The sequence below is a fragment of the Eschrichtius robustus genome, chromosome X (genome assembly GCF_028021215.1).
Source record: "Eschrichtius robustus isolate mEscRob2 chromosome X, mEscRob2.pri, whole genome shotgun sequence".
In the NCBI taxonomy this organism is placed as follows: Eukaryota; Metazoa; Chordata; class Mammalia; order Artiodactyla; family Eschrichtiidae; genus Eschrichtius; species Eschrichtius robustus.
The window spans coordinates 103,485,216-103,510,734 of NC_090845.1; positions in this window are offsets into that span (position 1 = coordinate 103,485,216).

Sequence of the window (25,519 nt, forward strand, 5' to 3'; positions counted from 1 at the left end):
AACAGTAAAGACTTTCTTCCTGGAGCATCTACTATTGAACCTAACTAGTGCATTAGATATCACTAATCTTCACCAAAATTCCTGAATGGCAGCTATTGTTGTTCATACTTTACAGATGAAGAATCTGAGAATTAGAGACATTATGCAAGCCGGTAGCCAAGACTTCAACTGAGATCTCTGTGGCCCCAACTCATATACCTTTTTCACAGCGCTAGCTTGCTAGGCTAACCAACCGGCAGTAGGTTGGCTGTTAACCTCTCTCCAGTTATTGAATTCAGCTGAGGCTAACCTCACTTATTCTGTGTTTTAATTGGTACCACTTTTGAAGGGAGAGTGCCAGATCCATTATTTTAGGCTGAGATAGGTGTCCCTTATTAGCAAATCCAAACTTTTCCAAGACAACATTTCAGCAGAAGGACTTGCAGAAATACACTGTTTACTGAGGTTCAAGTGAGGTTTTCTGTGCATCATGGTGTGAGTCTTGCCTTTTGTGGCAGGGATTTGTGGCAAAATGAAAGTAAGTATGTTGGTTGAATTTACCAGCCAAGCCTACAATCTGTATTTATTTGATAATTGCCAACTCCAATTGGCTCTCAAAGGGAAATAATAATCACTGCTGTTTATTAGGCTCCTAGAGATGCTCAGTATTGTTTTGGATGTGTAAAGTATGTTACTTATTTCTAATAACAATCCTGTGAAGCTTATGGAGAAGCACAGAGAGGTTATTTAACTTGCCCACAGCCAGACAACTTGTAAGTGGAAGAGTTAGGCTTCAAACTTGGTCTTGCTCTAAAGGTTACACTCTAAACATTCTACTCTGCAGAAACCACAAAAGTACAAGTGACTTGGCCAAGACCACTTTAATAGTGAGTGTCAAGACCTGTGCTTTCTTTTTTTATTAACCATTTTTAAAATTGAAGTATAGTTAATTTACAATGTTATGTTAGTTTCAGATGTACAGCAAAATGATCCAACTATATATATATATATATATATATATATATATTTTCTTTTTCAGATTCTTTTCCATTATAGGTTACTACAAGATATTGAATATAGGAATATAGTTCTCTGTGCTATACAGTAGGTCCTTGTTGTTTATTTATTTTATATATAGTAATGTATATATGTTCATCCCAAACTCTTAATTTATCCCTCTTCCACCCCCCTTTCCCCTTTGGTAACCATAAATTTGTTTTCTATGTCTGTGAGTCTCTGTTTTGGATATAAGTTCATTTGTATCTTTTTTTTTTTTTTTTTTAGATGCCACATATAAGTGATATCATATGATATTTGCCTTTTTCTGTCTGACTTACTTCACTTAGTATGATAATCTCTAGGTCCATCCATGGCATTATTTCATTTTTTTTATGGCTAAGTAGTAGTCCATTGTACATATATACCACATCTTTATCCATTCATCTGTTGATGGACATTTAGGTTGCTTCCCTGTCTTGGCTATTGTAAATAGTGCTGCTATGCACATTAGGGTGCATGTATCTTTTCAAGTTATGGTTTTCTCCAGATATAGGCCCAGGAGTGGCATTGCCGGATCATATGGTAGCTCTATATTTAGTTTTTTAAGGAACCTCCATACTGTTCTCCATAGTGGCTATACCAATTTACACTCCCACCAATAGTGTAGGAGGGTTCCCTTTTCTCCACACCCTCTCGAGCATTTGTTATTTGTAGACTTTTTAATTATGGCCATTCTGACCAGCTTGAGGTGATACCTCCTTGTTCTGATTTGCATTTCTCTAATAATTAGCAATGTTGAGAATCTTTTCATGTGCCTGTTGGCCATCTGTATGTCTTCTTTGGAGAAATAAAATCTATATTTTCTACATAAGTGTGTCAGGCTCCTAATCCCATGTTCTTTCCACTCTAAAGTGAATAGATTGTACAAAACTTAAAAGAACAGCTCAAAACGGAAAATATGTGGGCTTTTTACTCTGAAGTAAAGAGTAATTGTGGCCCTGTCAATAACACTTAGGTAAAAATTTTTAAACGGGCTTAATTACATTGACTTTATCCTCCCTTATCCCCTAATTCATATTCATCCTCAACCAAACAAACCTGTCCATTCTTAACTTTGGTTTTCTTAGTCCCATATTTGACTTTCTGTCATCACCCACCCCTGGATTTACTCCCCCCCTCGTATCTCTGAAATTGCTCTTCAGTATCTCAATTCTACTGTCAGACCTACTCCAAACCCTTCCTGCCAGTGTCCCTGACTCGCCCTGCCCCTCTGACCACTCCATCAGACGAAATACTCCCCAAAGATTATATACATTAAGGCTCTGATTATCCATAATGCTTGGTTGTTGTATAACATGTATGAGCGTTCTGAGTTTAAAATTTCAAATTAACCAGAAAATTTTGTCTAAAAGTGTAAAATGTTTTGATTTGTTTCAGTTGTTATTTAAAATCCTTTTAGAGTGTGTAGGATGACTTTTTCTTATTAGTAAAAATAATACACTGGGTAAAATGGACATTTTTTTGATGACTCAGGGTCTTTTTACTGATTTGGGATTGATTGCCAGTCTCAATTTCCTCATCTGTGATATGGGTCATAAAAATGCCTGTCTCACTGGCTGATGTAAAGATTAAATGAGATAATATATTTGAATAGTACTTTGCCAATAGTATAGTAATCTGCAAATGTACTTTATTGTTCTCAATAACTTATGCAGGACTGTTAATTAAATGAAAGAAGTTAAGTCTCTTTTGACTCTTGGACATACCTAATAGATATTATTATTATTGAAATTTTCTGTATTAGTTTCTTTGGTCATTGCCTTTTGCTTAAATTTTTTTTTTTAATTTTTATTGGAGTATAGTTGATTTACAATGTTGTGTTAGTTTCAGGTGTACAGCAAAGTGCATCAGTTATACATATACATACATCCACTCTTTTTTAGATTCTTTTCCCATATAGGTCATTACAGAGTATTGAGAAGAGTTCCCTGGGCTATAGAGTAGGACCTTATTCATTATCTATTTTATATATAGTAGTGTGTATATGTCAATCCCAGTCTCCCAATTTATCCTCTCCTGCCCCCTGCTATCCCCCCAGTAACCATAAGTTTGTTTTCTACATCTGACTCTATTTCTGTTTTGTAAATAAGTTCATTTGTACCATTTTTTTTAGATTCCACACGTAAAAGCGATATCATATGATATTTGTCTTTGTCTGACTTACTTCAGCCTTTTGCTTAAATTTAAAATGTGGGAAAAACCCCAAATATTAAGAAATTTGTTTAGTTAATTGAGGTTTTATTGTATATAGCTGTGTCCAGCTGCTGCTGATTATAAATGTATCCACATTTTGTTGTTTGTGATTTGAGTAATTTTCTAAGTATTTTGTCTTGTCTTCCAATCCCTATTGTATGTAACAACTTTGAGGAAAGGGGCTTCATCTCTGATTTCTTGGTATCTTCCCTTACCACCTAGTTAGGATCTCTGCAGGGAGCAGGGCCCTGCCTAGTTCCCCTCAACTCCCAGCCCGCCCGCCCCCCCCCCCCCCCCCCCCCCCCCGCCACAGGCATTCTGATTCTGATGTACACATTCATACATACAAAGTTAATCAGCGTGAAGGAAATGTCCTGACACTGATAAAACTGGCCTTTATAGTCCAACTTGACACACTGTGATATTGTGATTTACAACAAGAAATATGTATTTGGTCTTCACTTCTGTTCTTGCACAGAACTTCTAAAACCCTTGGAATTTCCTAAGTGATGAAAGAGATCAAGGTGTCTTTTGTTATGTTAATGAGGTAACTTTTGGAAAGCACCCAAGGATGGGGGCTGGTTGCCTGGAGAACCAACCTTGTGATTAGAGGGTTGTAATTTTCAGTTCCACCCCCAGACCTCTGGGGCAACAGGTGGGACTGGAGGTCAATAGATGACCGATGGTGAATGATTTAATCAATCATGCTTATGTAATTAAGCCTCCATAAAAAAACCCAAAAGGATAAGGCTTGGAGAGCTTCTGGGTTGGTGAACACATGAAGATTTGGGGAGAGTTGTGTACCTGGAGAGGGCATGGAATCTCCGTGTCCCTTCCCACATATCTTGCCCTGTGCCTCTCTTCCATCTGGGATATCATTTATCATATCCTTTAATAAACTGGTAAACATAAGTAAGTGATTCCCTGAGTCCTGTGAGCCAAGAATCCAAGGAGGGGTCACTGGAACCTCTGGTCTATAGCCAGTTGGTCAGAAGCACAGGTGATAACCTGGACTTGAGAATGGTGTCTGAAGTGTGTGTGGGTTGGGGGTGGGCGACAGCCTTGTGGGACTGAACCTTAACCTGTGGAATCTGATTCTGTCTCCTGGTAGATACTGTCAGAATTGAGTTGAACTGTAAGACACCCAGCTGGTGTCTGGAACATTACACCCCAACACACAGAATTGGGTGCAAGACCTAAAGACACATCTTCATGTGCTTTAGTTTTCTCTTTCACACCTGGACTCTAAGCTACTTGGGAACAGGAGTAACGTCATTCCCTTTCCTGTAGTATTTTGTACAGTTCCAGGAGTACATCAGTTGTTTAATGAATACTGGTCAAATATTGAATTGGCTCTAAATTTTGTTGTGGTGTAGTGGTTTTTCTTTCCTGCAGACTCGTTTTCCCCACCTTCCTGTTTGAGATATCTCAGAGAGAGAGTTTAAAACTTGTGTGCTTGAAATATAGGTTCATAGCTTCATACTTCAAGGGGAGTAGCCAGAAACTGGTCCCATTCCATACCTTTGGGGCCAAAGGTCTGCAAATCATTCCCGAAAGACACACAGTTCCTTTTTGGTTTATGGACTAATTGTAGCTCATGAGCAATCTTGGAGACCTGCCATCTGCCAAGAGAGAAAGGGGCAGACTGGTGGGGGTGGGGGAGATGGGGGGGTAGGGGATGGGTTGTTTAAGGATAGATTTGGCCAGTAACTAATATTCATGAAGTGCTGTTGGTTGTGTTCATTCCCCTGGCACACAGATTCCACTAAGCAGCTTCATTCCAAGGACTGCACTGGAGTCTATGCTAAGAAAAAAAAAAGACCACAGGTGGCTGGGCTTGTATGTATACCTGCAGCCCATAGGCAAAATGACTCAAAGGTCTGTGCGGTAGTAAGTAACCCCACAGAGGGGCCAGAGCCGGGTCCCAAGAGTCTGCCTCAGGTGTGATGCCAAAGTTGTACAAGGCTGTTTGTTAGGTTTCCTGAGTCTGGCCTTTCATTGTTTCTTGCGTTCAGAAAACTCTAGCGCAGGGTTTCTTCCCCATGTCTTGCATCAGAGTCATCTGGGTGAGAGGGTGAAGCCTTGCTTAGAATGCAGATTCTTGGCACCACCCCAGATTTCCTGAATCAGAATCATTGGAATGGGGACCAGGAATCTGGTTTTTTGCAGATGCTCCTGATCGCTCAAGTCTGAGAACCACTGTGAGCTATCCAGAAGACTCTCCAGTCACTGCATTCATTATTATTCTGTTACTTTCATGCATTTGTGTATTCTCTTCTCTATGTTTAGAATTCCCTCCCCCTTTTCCATCATTTTTGAAGGGCTGGTGGAAATGTCACTGGGCTTCAGGAGGCAGCATTCTTGGATAACTATGAACAAAAGTGAGATGCAAAATATGCACTGAAATTAGATTCTGTTGTAAAGAATTGCAAGCGTGTAATGATAATTCATCCCCCTCCACCAACCAAGAAAAATGCTAGAGCTACTTTATGGCATTGCTGATAAATTTTTTGCATCCGCGCTGCCTCATTAGACTAGGACAATCCTATAGGACAACCCTCCTTTAGGACAATCTCTAGAACAGTTAGTTCTAGTCCCATTAAGCGCTCAATATACTTGTGAAATGAGTGATTGACAAGCCATGTTGGACAAGAAATGGGGATTCAGACTCTCCAGCACAGTAGGGTGTGTGAACCTGACTGGGGAAGACAACACAGCAGAATGAATAAGGCCACAGGGCTTTAGAGTCAGAGAGGCTGGAATTCAGTCCAAACTCTGTTGCTTATGATCAGTGTGACCTTTGACAATTGCTTAATCTCTCTGTTTCCTCATCTATAACATTGGGATAATAATAGTACCAATCTCATAAAATTGTTGTGAGGATGAAGTGAAATGGCGTGTATAAAGCCCTTGGTATAGTACCTGTCCATCTAGTAAATGTTCCATCAATAAGAGCTGTTATTATGTCTATTACTGCTCAGACTTGTAATGTCTCTCACATCCCCAGGGTCCATTAAGCTTATAGAGCTGTTTGTCCCTGCAGCAAATGGCTCTAGGCTGTGTTTGTGTTTGTGTGTGTGTGTGTGTGTGTGTGTGTGTGTTTAAATAATTTTGCAATATGCTATTTCTTTTATTACAGACTATCAGTCTTCAACAGCTTTTTCAATCTGCCCCCTTCTAACATGCTTCTTATAATCTGTTGTGAGATGGAATATTAGATAAACAATCTTTGAGTTTATGCATCCACTCATTCAGTAAATATATTTGTTCAAAAATTCTGGGTAACACAGATCTGAGCACCAGATAAGTGAAGTGCTTAATTTTTTCCTACCCCACATTTTATTTATTTATTTATTATTTATTATTTTTTATTGAATGTATCCCACATTTAAAAAATTGGTTTATAAATTTGCTGTGAGGTTGTAGCAAAAGGTTTATTGTTGGTGCTATTTCTTTCCTCCATATTTTGGCATCTTTTTTTTTATAGATTTTTTTTCCTCAGATTTAAAAACAAGTTAAAATTCGTAGATTTGTTTTTCTCTTGTGAGAGCAATTCTTTTCAACAAAGTACTTATTATTTTACATAGGACATGAAGGGTCAACTTAATCTGAAATCTGAAATCTGTTCTGAGACACTCTATATTTCCAAGAGAAAAGAATAGTCGGGCTTCCCTGGTGGTGCAGTGGTTAAGAATCTGCCTGCTGATGCAGGGGACATGGGTTTGAACCCTGGTCTGGGAAGATCCCACATGTCACAGAGCAGCTAAGCCTGTGTGCCACAGCTACTGAGCTTGCGCTCTAGACCCTGGGAGCCACAACTACTGAGCTCGCGTGCCACAACTACTGAAGCCCGTACACTCTAGGGTCCCTGTGCCACAACTACTGAGCCAGTGTGCTGCAACTACTGAAGCCCGTGTGCCTAGAGCCCATGCTCCGCAACAAGAGAAGCCACTGCAATGAGAAGCCCACGCACCACAATGAAGAGTAGCCCCCACTCGCCGCAACTAGAGAAAGCCCACACACAGCAACAAAGACCCAATGCACCAAAAATAAAATAAATAAAATAATTAAAAAAAAAAAAGAATAGTCAAATTGTGACATATAATTGCAAAGTGACAAAAACACCTAACAAATTTCATCTTCCCCAGCAGCACAGAAATACGGACTTGGCTGGGATCACCTATATAAATCACGTAGAAAAATGATCCTTTACAAAATGCTGATGACTGAACTGCACTTCGGCTATGCTGAAAGGGCATTGTGACCCACTTTCCTATCAACAAATCTACCTGGGTATCTACTACAGCCTGCCTTTCCTTGGCATGGTAAATAGAAGTATACCCTTAATAAGGAGGCAGCCCCCATTCAAAGACCGTATGTACTAATTTTTATCACAGTAGATATTTTATGACCAGTTGGCTTTACACTCATGGACAGTGAAGACAAAGTATTCCCCTTTCTTATTCTATCATTTTACAGATGAGGATTTTGAGCCTTTAAGAATTTAAGTATGTTCTTGCCCAAGATCATACATATATTTCGGTTAAATTTTTTAATGTTTATTTACTATTTTTATTTTCCTTTTAATGACTTTCTCTTTATGTGTCTTGCCCTCTTTCTATTGGGTAGTGATATTTATATTTCTCTAAATCATTTTTTAGTACTTTTATTTCCAAAACGATAATAGGTTTCAATTATAAAAATCAAGTTGTGAGAAATAATCACCTATGTTTTATTCTGGCTTTTTTTTTTTAATTTTTTAATTTTTTTTTGATGTGGGCCATTTTTTTTGTTTAAGTCTTTATTGAATTTGTTACAATATTGCTTCTGTTTTATGTTTTCATTTTTTGGCCATGAGGCATGTAGGATCTTAACTCCCTGACCAGGGTTCGAACCCGAACCTCCTGCATTGGAAGGTGAAGTCTTAACCACTGGACCACCAGGGAAGTCCCTCTGGCTTTATTACATATTTGTTGTTTTACAGTTTATTTTTTAGTCTACCTATTATATAGTTTAGTGCTATGAAATCAGATTGAGTTCAAACATAATATTTTTTTCCAAATCAGTTGTATCAGGAAAATTAATTGAAGAATTCATCATTTTACTCTTATTTGAAATAACATATTTACTTTATTCCACATTATTTTTATATTAAAGTTTTTTTTCAGGCTTTCTAGTCTGTTCTATTGATTAGATATTCTACTTTTGCAATAATGTTACGATTTTCATTTTCTTAGATTTATGATGTGTGTTTTATCTGATAGGACAAATCTTTCCTTACTACTCTTTTTCCACATTTTCCACAGATATTCTCACCCTTTTATTCATCTTGGTACCCATTTATCAATTCAAAAAAACTGAATTTACTGAGTATATACACAAAACAGAAACAGGCTCACAGATATAGAAAACAGATTTGTGGTTACCAAAGGGGAGAGGGAAGGTAGGAGGGAAATACTAGAGGCATGGGATTAATAGATACAAACTACTATATATAAAATAGATAAGCAACAAGGATATACTGTATAGCACAGGGAATTATACCCATTATCTTGTAATAACCTATAATGGAGTATAATCTGCAAAAATACGGAATCACAATGCTGTGTACCTGAAACTAACACAGTATGGTAAATCAACTGTACTTCAATAAAAAAAAGAATAATAATTGAATTTAGTTGATTGGAGTTGATTTACATATATTAATTAGTTTGGCAAGAATTAACAAATTTACAATTTTGAATACATAAAATGTATGTCTCAATGTATTCGTCTGTATTTCTTTTCTGCTATACAACTATGTCTTTTTAAAAAGGATCTGGCCAACATAACTGAACTCTGTTCCACTTGAAATGTATTTTCTTGGATTTTTAGGCATATAATACTATTGTTCACAAATAATGATAATTTTGCCTATTTTTTTCTATATATCATATCTACTCAAAATCTCAATTTCTTTATCTGTAAAATGGAGATAAAATAGAACTCATTTTATTGTGAAGATTGCTGTGAAAATTGTCTTACATATGGTAAATCCTCTATAAATGTTTCTATGGCTGTTCTTACTATTATTGATGTTGTTACATTTTTTGGCAACTTGAAGAAAGATATTGAAAACACTGGGAAAATCCATTTTAGGGGGTGTTTACAGTAGATAAATTACATCATCTTAAGAAAGGATGCCTCTATACTTAGTTTATTTGGAAATTTCAAAGTCAGTAATAGGCCTTTAATTTTATCAAATACTTTATTTTTCCATCTTTGATGATATTTATCTCGTTTTTCTCATTCAGCTTTTTAATTTAATGGATTATATTAATAGATGTCCTAATGTTGAAAAATCCTTGGGATCTATAGTTCCCTGGGGTTGTCACGGTACGTTTTGCTTTTAATATACCAATAAATTTGTTTTATCATTATTTTAATTAGGACTCACATCTATATTAACAGTGAGATTTATCTCTAGCTTTCTTTCTTTGAGCTATCTTTGTCAGATTTTATGCGTTATATTCTCTTCAAAAAATCATATGGGAAGCTGTTCATATTTTTCTGTGCTTTGAAATAGTTTATGTACATGACAAAATATTTGTCTCTGTGTCATGTAAAAGAACTTCAATATATTTCCACAGAGCAGTTATACTTTTCTTTTGAAAAGTAAATCAGATTCTACCCCTCCTCAATTTAAAACTTACTGCTCTTGGAATAAACTCGCAAACCATTGCTACAGACTATAAGATCCCGGATGATGTGGCTGCTCTTGTCTATCTCGTTAGCATCAAGTCGCAACCATGCTTTCTCAGGCTCACTCTGAAAGAAGCTAGTGAGGCTGTAGCTTGGTTCTCCCAATGTGCCATGTTCCTTCCCACCACAGGGCTTGTGCGCCTGTCATGACCTTCACCCATAGCGCACTCTGCTCCTCTCACTCCCTACTCATCCTTCAGGTATTTCAGCTTCAATGAAACATCCTAGAAAAGTTATTCCATGAAAGTAGGTCACCCAGTTATTCTCCATCACAGCATCCTATTTCTTTCCTTCATAGTATTAATAGCATTTATAATGATTTCTTTTGTTTATTTATGTATTTGTTTATTTATATGCTCAATCATTTCCTTATTAATTGTCCATCTCCCTCCATTAGAGTTTAAGATCTAGTGTTTTGGTATGCCATTAAGTTTTTCTCATCATAGGTCTCTTATAATACAACTTTTTACCATTTGCATTCAAGTTTTAAAATCAAATCTATATCCTTTGGGAGGCTCCGTGCTTTATTCCACTCAGTGAGCAATGACACTTCTCTTAAGGTAGGAATAGCCTTTGCTTGACTTACCCATTGAGCTTCATTGCTAGGTGGTCTGGGATACCACGTGGTCAAGTATTTTGTTTGTTTGCTTGTTTTAAGAAAGGCTTTTGGTTGGTGCATTTTTCAGGCTCTTTCATATCTGATATGAATAAATGACACCTTGTCTAAGTATACAGTTCTTGTTGCAGAATGTTTCTTCCTCAGAATTCTGTATATATTGCGCAATTATTAACATGTTCTTCTGAGTATATCAAGGAAGACTTGTGAAATCTGAAATGGCTGATTTTTATTTCTACGTAGATAATTATGTCCCTACCCATGCATGCCTCAAAATTTGTAGGATATTTTAAATTATTTTTAATAAATTCAAATCAAATATTTGTGAGAATATGTGTAGCTGTAGATCTTTTTATTAAAAAAAAAAACAAAAAACTTCTTTTGCTGGTATTCAGGAAACCCTGAGAATTTTGGACTCTGGTATATATTCAGCTCAGAAAAGTTTTCAATTATTATACTTTTTATTATATCTGTTCCATTTATTCTAGTCTTTTGCTCTGGAATGACAATTATCTGTGGTTGAATCTCTCTTTTTATTTTTCCCATTGTTTTTGACTGTCTTCTCCTCACTGCTACAGTTTCTCAACTTGCCCTCTGTTTCATGGAGTTTCCTTAGTGTCAGTTCTGTTGTTTTCTGCTTGTAGAGTGTGTTTTATTCATTGTTTGCTATTTTAGTTTCTTCAGAATCGTTTTCCCACAGAGCTTCTTTTCAGCTTATCTAGATGAATTTGCATAGCATTGTCTTATCTTTTATTCATTTTTCTCTGTTCTTATTTCATAGAGACCACATCTTGTTGAATTCTATTTAGAATGCTAAGAAGTTTAATTTCTTTTCTCTGTTTCCTGAGACAAATAATTGTCAAAATCCGCTTCTCCACTAAGCCTTCAAAAATATCACCTTTCCTCTGTTCTGCAGTATCCTTTCATAGACCCCATGTTCATCATTTGTTCTCCTTCTCCTGGAACAAGAAGAGCTCTAGTCTGTCCCAATGTCATGAGGTATGAGAGGCATCCCTTTTCCCCTCATCTTTTCCAATATATATATATAGATAAAATCTTATTCTCAAATTCGATTGATATTTCTATTCCTCACTCAATTTACATTGCTAGCAGGCATTTATCTAATTCAGGGTTCCTCAGCTTCGGTACTACTGACACTTTGGGCCAGATAATTCTTTTTTGTGTGTTGGGGGTGTGGTCCTGTATATTATAGGATGTTTAGCAGCATCCCTGGCCTCTACCCACTAGATGACAGTGTGACCACCAAAGATGATGTCCTCCCCTAGTATAACCATCAAAAATGTCTCCAAACATTGACTAATATCCTTTGGAGACCAAAATTGCCCCTGGGTTGAGAACCATTTATCTAAGCAGACTTTGTTAGAATGATGTGGGATCCCCATTTATGTTTTAGTTTTCTCTCCATGCTCATTTCTCTGGCACTGAACTAAAGAAGAAAATGGAAAACTCTAAGCTCCAGCATCCACCAGTGCTAGTTACGCTTCCACCCCTTCCTCCAACTACAGCCTTTTACTTCCTGGGACTCTTCAGAGCTGCTGAGTATGGTCGTGCAGGTTTGGCTCTACACAGGGTCATCTGGTTTAATGCGGGGTGTAACCCAGCATGTACTTCATTCTCCAAGATGTGCCTGTATAAGGCTGGATCCACTAAGAGGGAGTGTCTCTTCCTAATTCAAACAAAGCTAGTGAACTTGGGTCTATTCCTTGCAGAATGCAGTATATCACTGCCAGTTCCTAGTTCACTTCACGTTTTCTGTCACATTGTTTTCTTGAGTTATAGGCACTGAATGAATGAGAAAGGTAAGACCTGATAGGAGAGTTTAATAGTACCTTGGTCACCTAAAAAAAATACCCGCCTTGTATTGGTTGGCCTGCCTGTTTTTCTGAATGGTACCTACCCTGGGGCCAGGCAGTGTGGGAGGGATGACGCGTCTCCCCAGTGCAATCAGGACAACAGGTGTTTTTCATTTCTGCTTGCAAAGCATCTGCCAACTTCCACTTGCCATTGCCAATTTCATTGTGGATGTCCTATAATTAGACAAAACCTATTCCAGGTTCTGACAGTTACTTGCTTGTCAATCTTTTTTTTTTTGGTCTTTTTTCCTGTCTTCATAGGTATTATTGTAGGAAAGTGGGTGCGTGTGAAACAGAAACTACTAACCCGCATCATTTTAAACCTGAAGTTCTGAATCAACTTGGAAGACAAACTTTCAATCAAACACATAAATTTTATAGTATCTGCTCTGTGGTGAGAGCGATAAAAAGATGAGCACATGATCCCTGCCCTTGAAGAGTTTATAATCTCATAAGGGCAAGCTAATTATACAAGAGAAAGGAAAAAGGCAAAGTAAGATAAATGTCATAAAAGAATTACAGGCAGAATACTCTGGGGGATTAAAGGAGGAACAATCTTTTCCATCTCCATCAGGAAATGTTTCCTAGAAGCTATGATATTTGACCCGGTTTTTAAAAGATGAGAAGTGGCACCTCAACAGGAAAATATGCATTACAGCCAGGGCTAACAGCATGGAAATAAGCAGAGTGTGTCAGCCCCTGCTTCGCCCATCCCTGTTTAGCTGTAGGCACTGAATGGTTTCATCCTACAAGCTTAGACCCATGCATTTTTTTTAAACCATATGTGACAAGTCAGTCGGGTATTTATTATCGTATTCATTATCCAGGTTCTAGTATTGGCTGTGAACAACTATGACACTTCAAGTTGCCTAAGCTGCAGCCTTCTCCCAATACTATTATATTTGTCAAGTCTGTATCATGTGATGTCTGTCTTGATTCCCTAATTTGTACACCAAGCTCCTTCTGGAACTCCTAGACTAATTGAGAGGGTCCTAGATTCCCTATCTCTTGATAGCTCCATTTTGTTTGAGGCTGGGTCTTGATGCCCTTCTCACGTTACACTAGCTATGGTCGTTCTCTTATTGGATAAAAATGGAAGGCGATGCTACCCATCTGGTTCTGAGCATTGTTTCAGTTTATGAAGACTGCTGCTACGATAAATAGGTCTTCTCCTTAGCTAGTTAGACCAACCTATGTTAGCCCAGTTTTACCCATCTTTTTTATATTGGGCTTTACACAGCAGACCATTTCATTTACTTCTTTTTTCCTTTGGATCTAGTTCATTAGTAGGGTGAATCCTCTTAGCTTCATCATGACCCTTCTTAAACTTGCTGACAGAAGTTATCCTGATGGAATGTAGGAAGAGGACACCGAAGGATTTTTTCAACCTTGCCCTAAGTGTGGACTGAGGAAGAAAAATCAACTATTTTTTTCCTAAAGACTGTGGTATATATTATAGAATAGATCCATCTGCCATTCTCTTTTTAATGAGGTTTAGGCAGGAGACACTAAAATGGTTACAATGGAAGGTTTGATAATGAAATATTAAGCCAAATTTTATTTTCTTATTGATAAACTTCAGGCTGAAGTCTTGAGTATCTTACCATGAAAATTTTCAAACATACATGAAAGTTGAGTGAATTGTATAACAAATCCTCATATACCCATCATTCAGCTTCAACAGTTATCAATTCGTAACTGATCTTGTTTCATTTACACCCCAGCCACAGACTCAGGATTATTTTAAAACAAATGTTAGACATAATATTATTTTATTTGGAAAATATTTTGGAATATGTCTTTAAAGTTAAGGGCTCTTTAAAAATTATTCCTAAAAATAAATGAGAATTATTCTTTAATATCATCAAATAGCCATTCCTCAGTAGTTATCTTTTTATAGTTTGTTTGAATAGGAATCCAAATAAGGTCCACCTAACATATATAAATTGTCTGATTTAAACATAAAGGATAAAGAAAAGATCCTAAAATATTCCAGCAAGGGAAAAAAACAGGTAATCAACAAATAAAATTAGTCTGACATCAGATTTTTTTCATTGAGGAAACTAACTGCTAGAAAATAATGAAGGAATGCCTTCAAAGTTCTGAAAGCAAATGATTTTCAATCAAGGATTCTATTTTCAGCTAAATAAATGGACCAGTTAAGCATAAAAGTAGAATAAAAACACTTCTGGTTTAAAAAAAACCCCAGAAAATAATAAAGTCCATATATTAGAATTGATGGATATAGCTCTTCAGTCTCTTTTAGTCTCTAGGTACTCAAATCACTGATTTTTCTTTGTAATTTTTTTTTCTGAGAAACTAATTTTTTGTCTGTGGAAGTTCTCACAGTTTGGTTTTGCTGCCTGCATCCCCATGGTGTCATTGACATATTTCTCTGTCCCTTGTATTTCCTGTAAATTGGTCATTAGATCTACAGGCTTGATCAGATATGTATTCAATTTGGGGGGTCAAGACTACATCATAGATGGTGCAGCATTCTTCCCTTAGAAGTACCTGATACCTGGTTGTCTTTTTCTGTGATGTTGTCAGTCATTGATGATTATTGCCCAGAACCATCACTTTAATAGGGATTACCAAATGCTGATATTCTCATTCAATTATATTTTCTTCATTTATTAGCTGGGATACTTCCACAAAGAGAAACTTTCCCTAATCTGCTATTTAGTAACCATGATGTGTAGGTCATATAGGAAAAGCAAGACAAATGATTATTTCTCCTCATTTACCAGTTTTCAAAATAATGGATTTCTTTCCTGGCATCCTCCAAAAGTGAGCCATGATTCTTTTTAGTATCACTATGAAGTTATGGATATCAACATATTTAAAGTATGTAAATTTACTTAAATTTATGGTAACTCATATCCTTATTGATGCTCATATGATCCCACATTAAGCCATTCTGAGTTTATTCAGATTTTTTCTTGAGTTCTTTTGACATGACTCCAGAAGTTTTTGATGGTTTTCTTGTTTTATGGTATTAACACACATTCCAGGCTTATTTTGTACATTCCCTGCACCATTGTTGAAATTAGTCATTTACCCAAAGAGCTGTGGTTTCTTTTAAGTAAGAAGTTGTATTTTGAAACCATAATTTAGACACTGGGGTGCTTAGTGCTAGTGGGATAGTCACTGTTTCTAGTCCCTTAAGTGTTCAGAGCTAGGGAATATGTGTTGTTTTCATTTATTTTTAGGGTAAAATATATTACAAATTCATGCTAATACTTTCTATTCCTATTCTAATTAACCTTATTGATTTTATACATGTATCTCCTTTTAACCACACTGAAAAGCATGCTTCTCAATGACCACTCTATGAATGCCCATTTGATTGAACCTCAGAATAACAGTGCCAATATTACTAATATGATATGATTACTGAAAAAAAAAAAAAACAAAAACTGTAAGATGCTTTCTGCAGTTTATCCATAGGGCACATCCCAGTAAGTCAATACCACCAAATTACTGTGATTTACAGTTGCTCAGAATTCTTCCTCCTTATGTGATTATGTCATGGATACATGGTTAGGTTCATTTGTTTACATTGTTTTTTATTTTAGGACTGCTTTTCTAAATGGAATTTTGTTTTATAATTATAAAAAATATTTGCATTGTTTTAAAGTCAAAGCTACAAAATAAGGTATATTCAAACATAAGGTATATTCTACTAAGCAAATCTACAAACCAAGAAGCCTAGCTTCTACCACTGTTCATTTCTCCCTACTCCTTCTCTTCTGCTAGTAACCATTACTTTGTTATTTTGTAATTTATCCTTTCATTTTTCTCTTTAATACAGCAAATACATTTTAGATAAATAGTAGATAAATACTAGAATATTATGCAGCCGTTTCTCCACCTTGCTACTTTTCATTTAAAAAAATCCTCATGATTACTTGACAATTGGATGTACAGATACTTTCCAACCCCGTTTCAAACTGCATAATACTTCATTTTGTAGATGTACTGTAGTCTGTTCATTCATTCTTCTTTTGGTGAAGATTTGGGTGATTTTCCAGTCTTTTGCTGTTACAAATAGTGCTACGGTAAACAGTAATATGCTCACATCTTTCCATACTTTTGCCAGCATGTCATTGAGATCAATTCCTACAAGTGAGATTGCTGGGTCAAAGGCTAAATACGTATGTAATTTTCCTAAATATTGCCAAATTCCCCTCCACTGAAGTTATTGTTTTCTGCATTCTCAGCAGCAATGATTGAGATGGCTCTTTCCCCATGGCCTCACCAACAAAAGGTATATTGTTAGATTTAGAGATTATTTTCAATTGGATAGGTGAAAATGGTATCTTAGGGCAGTTTTAATTTGAAAGTTGAGGCTAATATTTTAAATCCAACTTTACTTCACAAACAATTGATGTGTACCTATTTTGTGCCAGGTGTAGTTCTGTACATAAAGAGTCAGAGTTGAACAAGACCCAGCTCTTGCTCTCAAGAAATCCACAGTCCAAGAGCATAAGCATAAGAAAATCAACTCTGTCTGTACAGCATGATGAATGCTGCAATAAAAGTATGCACAGAGTATTATGGTAATATAAAAGAAGAAAACAGAGAGGGGAAAGCAAGCTAGGTGAGTGAGGAGAAGTGTTTAGGAAACTGTAAGGTTGAAGAGATGCCCAAACTCATATAGATCTATGAAGCAATAAAAGTTAGAAGTATAGACAGAAATACTATAGGAAACCTGAGTTCTAGGGGCCACATTTCTCATGATTATTAATTGTGACTTTTGATAAGTAATTTATTTTTTGTGACATTTAGTTTCCATATATGTAAAATGAGGGTGTAGAACAGATAATTTTTTTTAATCGAAATATATTTGATTTACAGTGTTGTGTTAGTTTCTGGTGTACAGCAAGGTGATTCAGTTATATATGTATGTGTGTATGTGTGTGTGTTATACATATATATATGTGCTTTTTCAGATTCATTTCCATTATAGATTATTATAAGATATTGAATATAGTTCCCTGTGCTATATAGTAGGTCCTCATTATTTGTCTATTTTATATGTAATGGTATCTTTCAGTCCCAAACTCCTAATTTATCCCTCCCCCCTCTTTCCCCTTTGGTAACCATAAGTCTGTTTTCTATGTCTGTGAGTCTATTTCTGCTTCATAAATAAGTTCATTTGTATCATTTTTTTAGATTCCACATATAAGGGATATCATATGATATTTGTCTTTCTCTGTCTGATTTACTTCACTTACTATGATAATCTCTAGGTCCATCCGTGTTGCTGCAAATGGCATTATTTCATTCTTTATTATGATTGAGTAATATTCCATTGTTTATATATACCACATCTTCTTTATCCATTCACCTGTTGATGGACATTTAGGTTACTTCTATGTCCTGGCTATTGGAAATAGTGCTGTAATGAACATTGGGGTGCATGTATCTTTTCAAATTAAAGTCTTCTCTGGATATATGCCCAGGAGTGGGATTGCAGGGTTATATGGTAGCTCTGTTTTTAGTTTTTTAAGGAACTTCCATACTATTCTCCATTATATTCCCACCAACAGTGTAGAAGTGTTCCTTTTTCTCCACACCATCTCCAGCATTTATTGTTTGTAGACTTTTTGATGATGGCCATTCTGACTGTAGACCAGATAGTTTCTAAAGCCCCTTTCATCCTTTCTGATTTATAAGTGCTTCTGCTTCCTTCTCTCTGTTTGTTAGCTTCACTCTCCACCACACACCAAGTTGATGGACAAATTAAAATAAATCATTAACACAGTGTAGTTAATCTATATGTAATGATTTCAGTTGTCAAGAAAGGATTATGGAGGTGAAACTTGGGTCTAGCGAAAAAATGTTAGACATATGAAGGAAAGGTCACCAATTTAAGAGTGGCCAGAATGGGTCGGCATATGACAGAAGCTCATAAGGACGTGGTTGGATGTAAAGTCAGTAAAAATTTGAGTCAAAATTGAAAATCTTTTTACTTGGGAAACTGAAGAGTTAGCACGCATTCTTATGGGTCAATTATCCAAGTTGCAAAATAAAAGCTTGTTACAGGTAGATCAGTTGAAATGAAAAGTTTCGGTAATGGTAAAATTCTGGAACAGAAAACGACACTTGCAAAAGGTTTCCCATAGTTAGCAGGTCTTCACACCTTTTCTTAGGTGACACACCTCTAAGGACAGTGACGTCTACTAAATGCCCTTGATCTTCAAAAGGCACTTGAACTTATTTACTGAAACAGCCACGGTACATCAAACAGAACTTTATTCCAATAATGAAAGGATGTAATTAGTGAGATGGTATTTTCATTTTCCAGCTGGGACAGCTTTCTATAGTCTGAGTAAATGTAAAGCTTCTTTGAAATGTGTTCTTTGTGAATAAAATCCCCCAAAAGCCTTTTAGGGACCCTCATTTATACAGATACAAAATAATCTCTTTAGAATAGATGACCCATTTTTTCCCAGGCAATGTTCATAAGCAAATACATAATACCTGACTAATTTTCGTTTGATTCTGCACAGGAGACCAGAGCAGACGTTAGCTTAAAGATGCACAAAGAAGTGTCAGCTCGTAGATCAGGTGCACCCTGGGAATCATGCGGAAGTAAAATCAGCATACATCATTTATGGGGATTGGGAGAGATGCACAATTCTGCCTAGAAAACTCTCACCAATATTTGTTTCATAACAAGATCCATATTCTTTCTCTAATGGAAAAATAAATGAAGAATGATGGTTATTCTGAGCTCTGTTTTTTGTTGTCATGTAACTTTGGACGTGATTGCTGCTTTTCTTTTCCCAGTTAAAAGTTAGGATTGGAAATTATTATAGAGCATACTCAGCACATAAAGCTTCTTTATGTTGCACGAGACAAACAGAACAAATGTCCATTGGCAATTCTGCTTCGTTGCCACGCTTCTGTCTGACCTGCTTTGCAGAGCTGCATCTGTTGACAGCCTTCACCTCTAGGTTCAGGTTTAACATAGCTCCTGAGGAGTTGATCAAGGCATGAAGAAATTTAAAAGCTTCCGCGGCGGGGGGGGGGAGTGAGGAGAGGAGAACTCAGTTTTGAGCAGAGCTTGAAATTATCATGTCTCGTGATCTGACATTTAGTGGTTTATAATAATCACTGTTCTGCTTCTATGTTTCTTCCACTTCCCTGAGTCTCCATCATTGCCAGCAAGATCCAGCACTGAAAGTAGCTGTCTATGAGACCTTGGGCCAGTCACTTAATAGTCTTCTAAAAATTTGTAGGCAACAATGATTTTTTTTATATAACAGCTTTATTGAGATGGAATTCATATGCCACTCCATTCGCCTATTTAAAGTGTAACGATTCAATGGCTTTTAGTATATTTGCTGAGTTGCAGTCACTTAATTTCAACCTCAGTGCCCTCCTCTGCCCATGGGGTTAATACAACCTGAACCTCCTATGGCACAGGTTTCTCGGAAGAATAGAATGAGAAGATACAATAAAGTAACACTGGAAGGTTAAAATACCTCTGGAAATATGCGTTGCTATTGTCATTTATTAATGAGCTGCTAGATGTGAATAGAGCCTTGAAGAAGACCTCGAATCCATTGAAGGGAGTGTGGCAGCGATAATAGTCCCTTCCATTTATATACCAATTTAGAGTTTCAAGGTGCTTTCATATATGAGCTCTCATTTGAGACATTATTGTTGATGATCTTGGAGTGTCACAGAACCAGTCTCATTCCCCAGGATAGGAGGAGGGGACCCATTTACTTTAAAACTCCGAGAGACTCTTCTGTAAGTGAGGAAAAATATCTGGTCAGCAGTGTTTTTGTAGTCCCCAAATTTGTCTGACATTAAATACTTTGAAAAAATGGACTCACCTCTTTGCAATTCCTGTTATAGCCCCTATTTTCCAGGACCTTGTAGAGGGCTTTGTAAACACCAGTGTTAACAGGACCATCTGAAGGCCTTGTTCTCCCAGCCAGCTGGATAATGTTGCCCAGTACTCAGAATTTTTAATGTTAATCACCATACTCTACGAAATGGATGTTGTTAAAGGTAAACAGGATGCTTATAAAATATTCTATTGAACATTGCTGCCATTAAAGCATATTCTAGTTTGGCTTATGAAGGCTTAATGATCATTTTTATCTAACAGTTAACAAATGTTCAATAAAGGAAAAATCAAATCTAGCAATATGAGTATCAGCAGAAACTTCTTAATATGACAACTGGCTTTGTTCTTGTATTAGTTTCCTATTGCTGCTGTAAAAAAAAAAAAATATCCCAAACTTACTGGCTTTTAAAACAACACAAATTTATTATCTTATAGTTCTGTAACTTAGAAATCTCACCTGGGTGTCACTGGGCTAAAATCAAAATGTCACCATGGCTGTGTTCCTTCTGAAAGGTTCTAGAAGGCTTCTACAAACCAACTACATTCCTTGGCTCATGGCCCTCTTCCTTCATCTTGAAAACCAGCAATGTTGCATCTCTCTGACCCTGCTTCCATCATCACATCTCTCTCTCAACACTGGAAAATGTTCTCTGCTTTTAAGGACTTGTGTGAATAGATTGCCCACCCTAGGATAATCCAGGATAATCTCCCCATCTGAATGTCTGTAACCTTAATCACATCTGCAAAATCCCTTTTGCCATGTAAGGTAACAGTTTATATTCACAGGTTTTGGGGATTAGGGCATGCACATCTTTGGGGTGTCATTATTCAGCCTACCAAATTTCTACAGAGTATTCGCTTCACATTGATGTTTTCTTCAGAACTAAAATACGTGCAAAGTGTTGATTGGTGATTTGTGGGTTACATATAAGGATACTTCCTGGCATGGTTTTCATACTTCATTACCATGAATACCGGCTAGTTCTGATTTAACTCACTGGAGGGAGGGGTGGCAAATGTCTGTGTCAGATGGATGTATTTATTCATTAACTTATTCAACAAATATTTAGTGAGCATCTACTATGTGCCAAGCACTGTGCTTGACGTTATGCAGATTGAAATGAGTAAGAGTGTCCTCAGCACTCAGTCTAGTAGAGGAGATGGACAATAGGACTATGATAGAGTTTTATAGTGGGTACAATTACACATAAGAATATAGTCACCTCATAACAAACTTATGGTTATCAAAGGGGAAGCGGGGAGGGATAAATTAGTAGTTTGGGATTAACATAAGCATACTACTATATATAAAATAGATAACCAACAAGATCCTACTGTATACCACAGGGAACTATACTCAATATTTTGTAATAACCTGTAAGGGAAAAGAGTCTGAAAAAAAATAATATATATATATATGTATAACTGAACGACTTTGTTGTACACCTGAAACTAACACAACATTGTAAATCAACTATACTTCAATAAAAAAATTAAAAATAAAAAAAAATTAACACGTCAGTGAAAAAAAAAAAGAATATAGTCACTTAATTCCTTTTAATTTCAACTGTTTATAGTGGGAAACCGACAACCGCTAGAGCAGTAAGTATTTCAGGGAGCAATGTCTTCCAAACAGGACTTAATCTGGAAGATGTTCTTTTCCTTCCTTACAGTCAGAGAAGTTACAGAGAAGTCAGAGAAGTTACAGCTCCAAAAGCTATTTTGCAGAAGCCATTAGCAGAGACGACTGTTATTCTGAGGTCATGGCACTCCCTGCATTTCAGCACTGACCACATTGAACGGTAGTAAATAGGAAAAGAAATAGCTAGAACAACAGATACCCAGCAGATTTTCTTTATTGTGCAAGACAGCGTTTTAAATTTTAAAAGCTGAACATTGAGCAAGAGCTAATACTAATCCAAAGATTAGTATTAGCTATTAATATTAAGTAATATATATTGACTGATAAGAGAAGTAGCATGTGGGATATGAATTCATAGGGTCTAGATTAGCACCGGATATGGACATAAAAGTGCCAATAAGGCCGGTGGAAGAAGTAATACAGATGAGAACTGGGACAGACACCATCCTAGCCTCTTCAGACCAAGTGCAAGTGCTTCTGCTAATATCCTGTAGAGGAGGGTTGGCAGCCAGAACAGGATCCAAACTGGCCAACAACGGGCCACATTTGACTTACAGACATCGGGTGATTTCAAAATTGCCAACTTCTTTTGAAAACTCAGAAAATCTGGCACACCCGTGTTTGCATTTCCACGTGGCCCCAACCTGTGTTAGATGAATAATAGCTGCCCTATTTAGAGTGAGCATGTATTCCTCAATTTCCCAGTTTCTACCACTCTGCTTATAGCTGGCCCACTTACTTGTGTTAACTTCCTGGGCCTTGCAGGCAATCTATGCTTTAAAAAGTTCTATCAATATATTTATAATTCACTCTTTATGATACAACACGGGCTTATGCTTATGAAAACTGTTGAACGTCCAATATATAGTTTATTCCACAAGGTGGATACAATTTTATCTTTATGATGTCTTGAGTTTCAGCCCTATGCAGGTATTGTTAAGGAGACATAGCAGCACATGTGTGGACCTAACCTGTATTGGTAAGTGCCCTTTTGTTGCCCAGATGAAGCAGATCTAGTAATAACTGGCACCTCTTAACAGAATAAAGTGAACAAAGTCAATTTCTGTTTGGTGGCCATCTCTTACAAAAAGTACTTGCTTCCTACATGGACACTATTGCCTATAGCCCCACTCTCCCCCAAAGGAAAATAATAACAGACGATAGAAAATTAGGTTTGTTTGTTTGTTTTTTCCAATCAGGACATTCTTTGAACTTTAAAAGGCTATTGTTATGTGTCATTTGTAGAGCTATCTTTATACACAGGCAGAGTGGCTACTGCTTACCTGGCATGATTCATCAAAACACTAGAAAGTAAGACCTCTTCATTATTGATGTGTACCTCCCTTACCTCCAGAGGCCTGAAATTCCTGTAACAGGGACAGTGTTCTTATCTAAACTCTTAAATACGAGAATCATCCAGAAGGGAAACAATCATTTATAAGTATTTTGAGTATCTCTCAGAATGAGAACATACTTAAATTCATTAAAAAATATAATTATTGGTAACAGATATGATAACTATTCTACATTATAAAACAAAGGGATTTTTTTTTCTGCTACATATGCAGATAAAATATTGGCACACACGGTTTCTGGTGGTGGTAGTTGATGTTCTAGTAATGAGTTACTACAGCAAAAAACATTTCCTTCCATCACATTTTTCTTCTCTTTTACAAAGATAAACTAAGAAGTTAGGCAAGGTCAAGTTTATCCAATTCAAAAGATTCCAAAACAGAAGAAACAATGGCATATGTTGAATACTCCTTTGAAACACCAAACAAGGTAGTCCTTGGGTCCAGAGTAAAATCTGATTTGGCTAGTCAAATAGAGGAAAAATGAGATCAGAATTAACTATAATAGTCTCACCAGCTTTCCAAAAGTCAGGCCCTTCTTTGACTATCAGCATAGCGGTGGTCTGACATTTTTTCCTGCTAATCAGTGTTAGTTGCCTATTTTCACAAACTCAGCTGAAATTGGTTACATGTTTTTAAGATGTGTTGCAGTTTACAGGCACTATATAATCTTTGTTCCTAGTGCAGTGCCTGAGATCTCTGAATGCAGGTTTTAGAGGTTTTCTTCCTGAGGGCTGGTGAGAGGTGGGAGAAAAAAAAAAAAAATACTGTATCTGCAAGTCACTATTTCCTTCAGTATTTCCAAATCTAGGGTGTTAGTCTCTTGACATACCCACCAATGTTCTATTTTTTGGGTATTATTATTCCTGGACTGAGAAATGAGTGTTTTCCACCTTCAGCCATATTCTTGACAAGGTTTCTAATGAAAGCTCTACTTTCCACTGGAAAATTTCTTAGGGGAATGAAGCCTTGAATAAAAAGGTCTAATGAGGGCTTCCCTGGTGGCGCAGTGGTTGAGAATCTGCCTGCTAATGCAGGGGACACGGGTTCGAGCCCTGGTCTGGGAAGATCCCACATGCCGCGGAGCAACTAGGCCCGTGAGCCACAACTGCTGAGCCTGCGCGTCTGGAGCCTGTGCTCCGCAACAAGAGAGGCCGCGATGGTGAGGGGCCCCCGCTTGCCGCAACTAGAGAAGGCCCGTGCACAGAAACGAAGACCCAACATAGCAATCAATCAATCAATCAATCAATTAAAAAAAAAAAAAAGACTCCTCATTTCCTCCTCTTCCCCTTAAAAAAAAAAAAAAAAAAAAAAAGGTCTAATGAAATCCAGCATTTCCTCCTACCCCAAAGCTACCCTGGGCCATACCTCACATGAGCCTCCTGCTTCCTACTTTCATAGTTCCAGATGCAAGTATCCTAGCTATGTTTACTGTAGCCATCTTTGTAGCAAGGCATCAATGATTCAAAAATGGTCTAAGTGTCATGTTTACATGTTATCAAGAAACTTGTGTTATTTGCCAAATTATGAATTGCCCAATCAATGTTTCCCAAAGTATATTCTGTGCAAGTGAAGTACTGGAAGATGTTTAGAGGAGTCTGGAATAGTGTTTATTGATCAAATATATTCAGCAAAATCTGGATTTAAAAGTTTAACAAACTACTGCATAATTTCTCAGGCCTTCTATACGAATCCAAGATAGTCAAGAAAAAGGATAAGCAATGCTCTCCAAACATCTTTTACCATAGAATTCTTTTCTTGAGGAGAATTTTTTATAATATATCTTAGGAGTAAATTTGAGAAATGTCCATCATTTCAAATTGCCTTATTTTTTGTGTCTATTTCCTGTTTGCCCTTTGTTAGCCTTTATTAGTAGATGATCCTAGGATTCTATTTCATGACGAAATCCAGTAAGGGAAGATTTGCCATTTTTTTTCAAGGATCAGTAAGATGAAAAGGCCCGCTTATTATTCTTTCAAGGAGAACAGATATGATTCAAAATCAGAAGCATTGGATTCATTTAAATTGTCATATTTCTGAGGGCAGGACATTTGCCATTATCTTCTAAATTGATTCCTGTCTTCATTTTAAAGTACATATTGCTATGTTCATAGACTAAGGACATAAAAACCACAGAAAGCAGTAACAATTTGGTTTTAGACAACTGATGTAAGATTTTACTAAATTATTTTT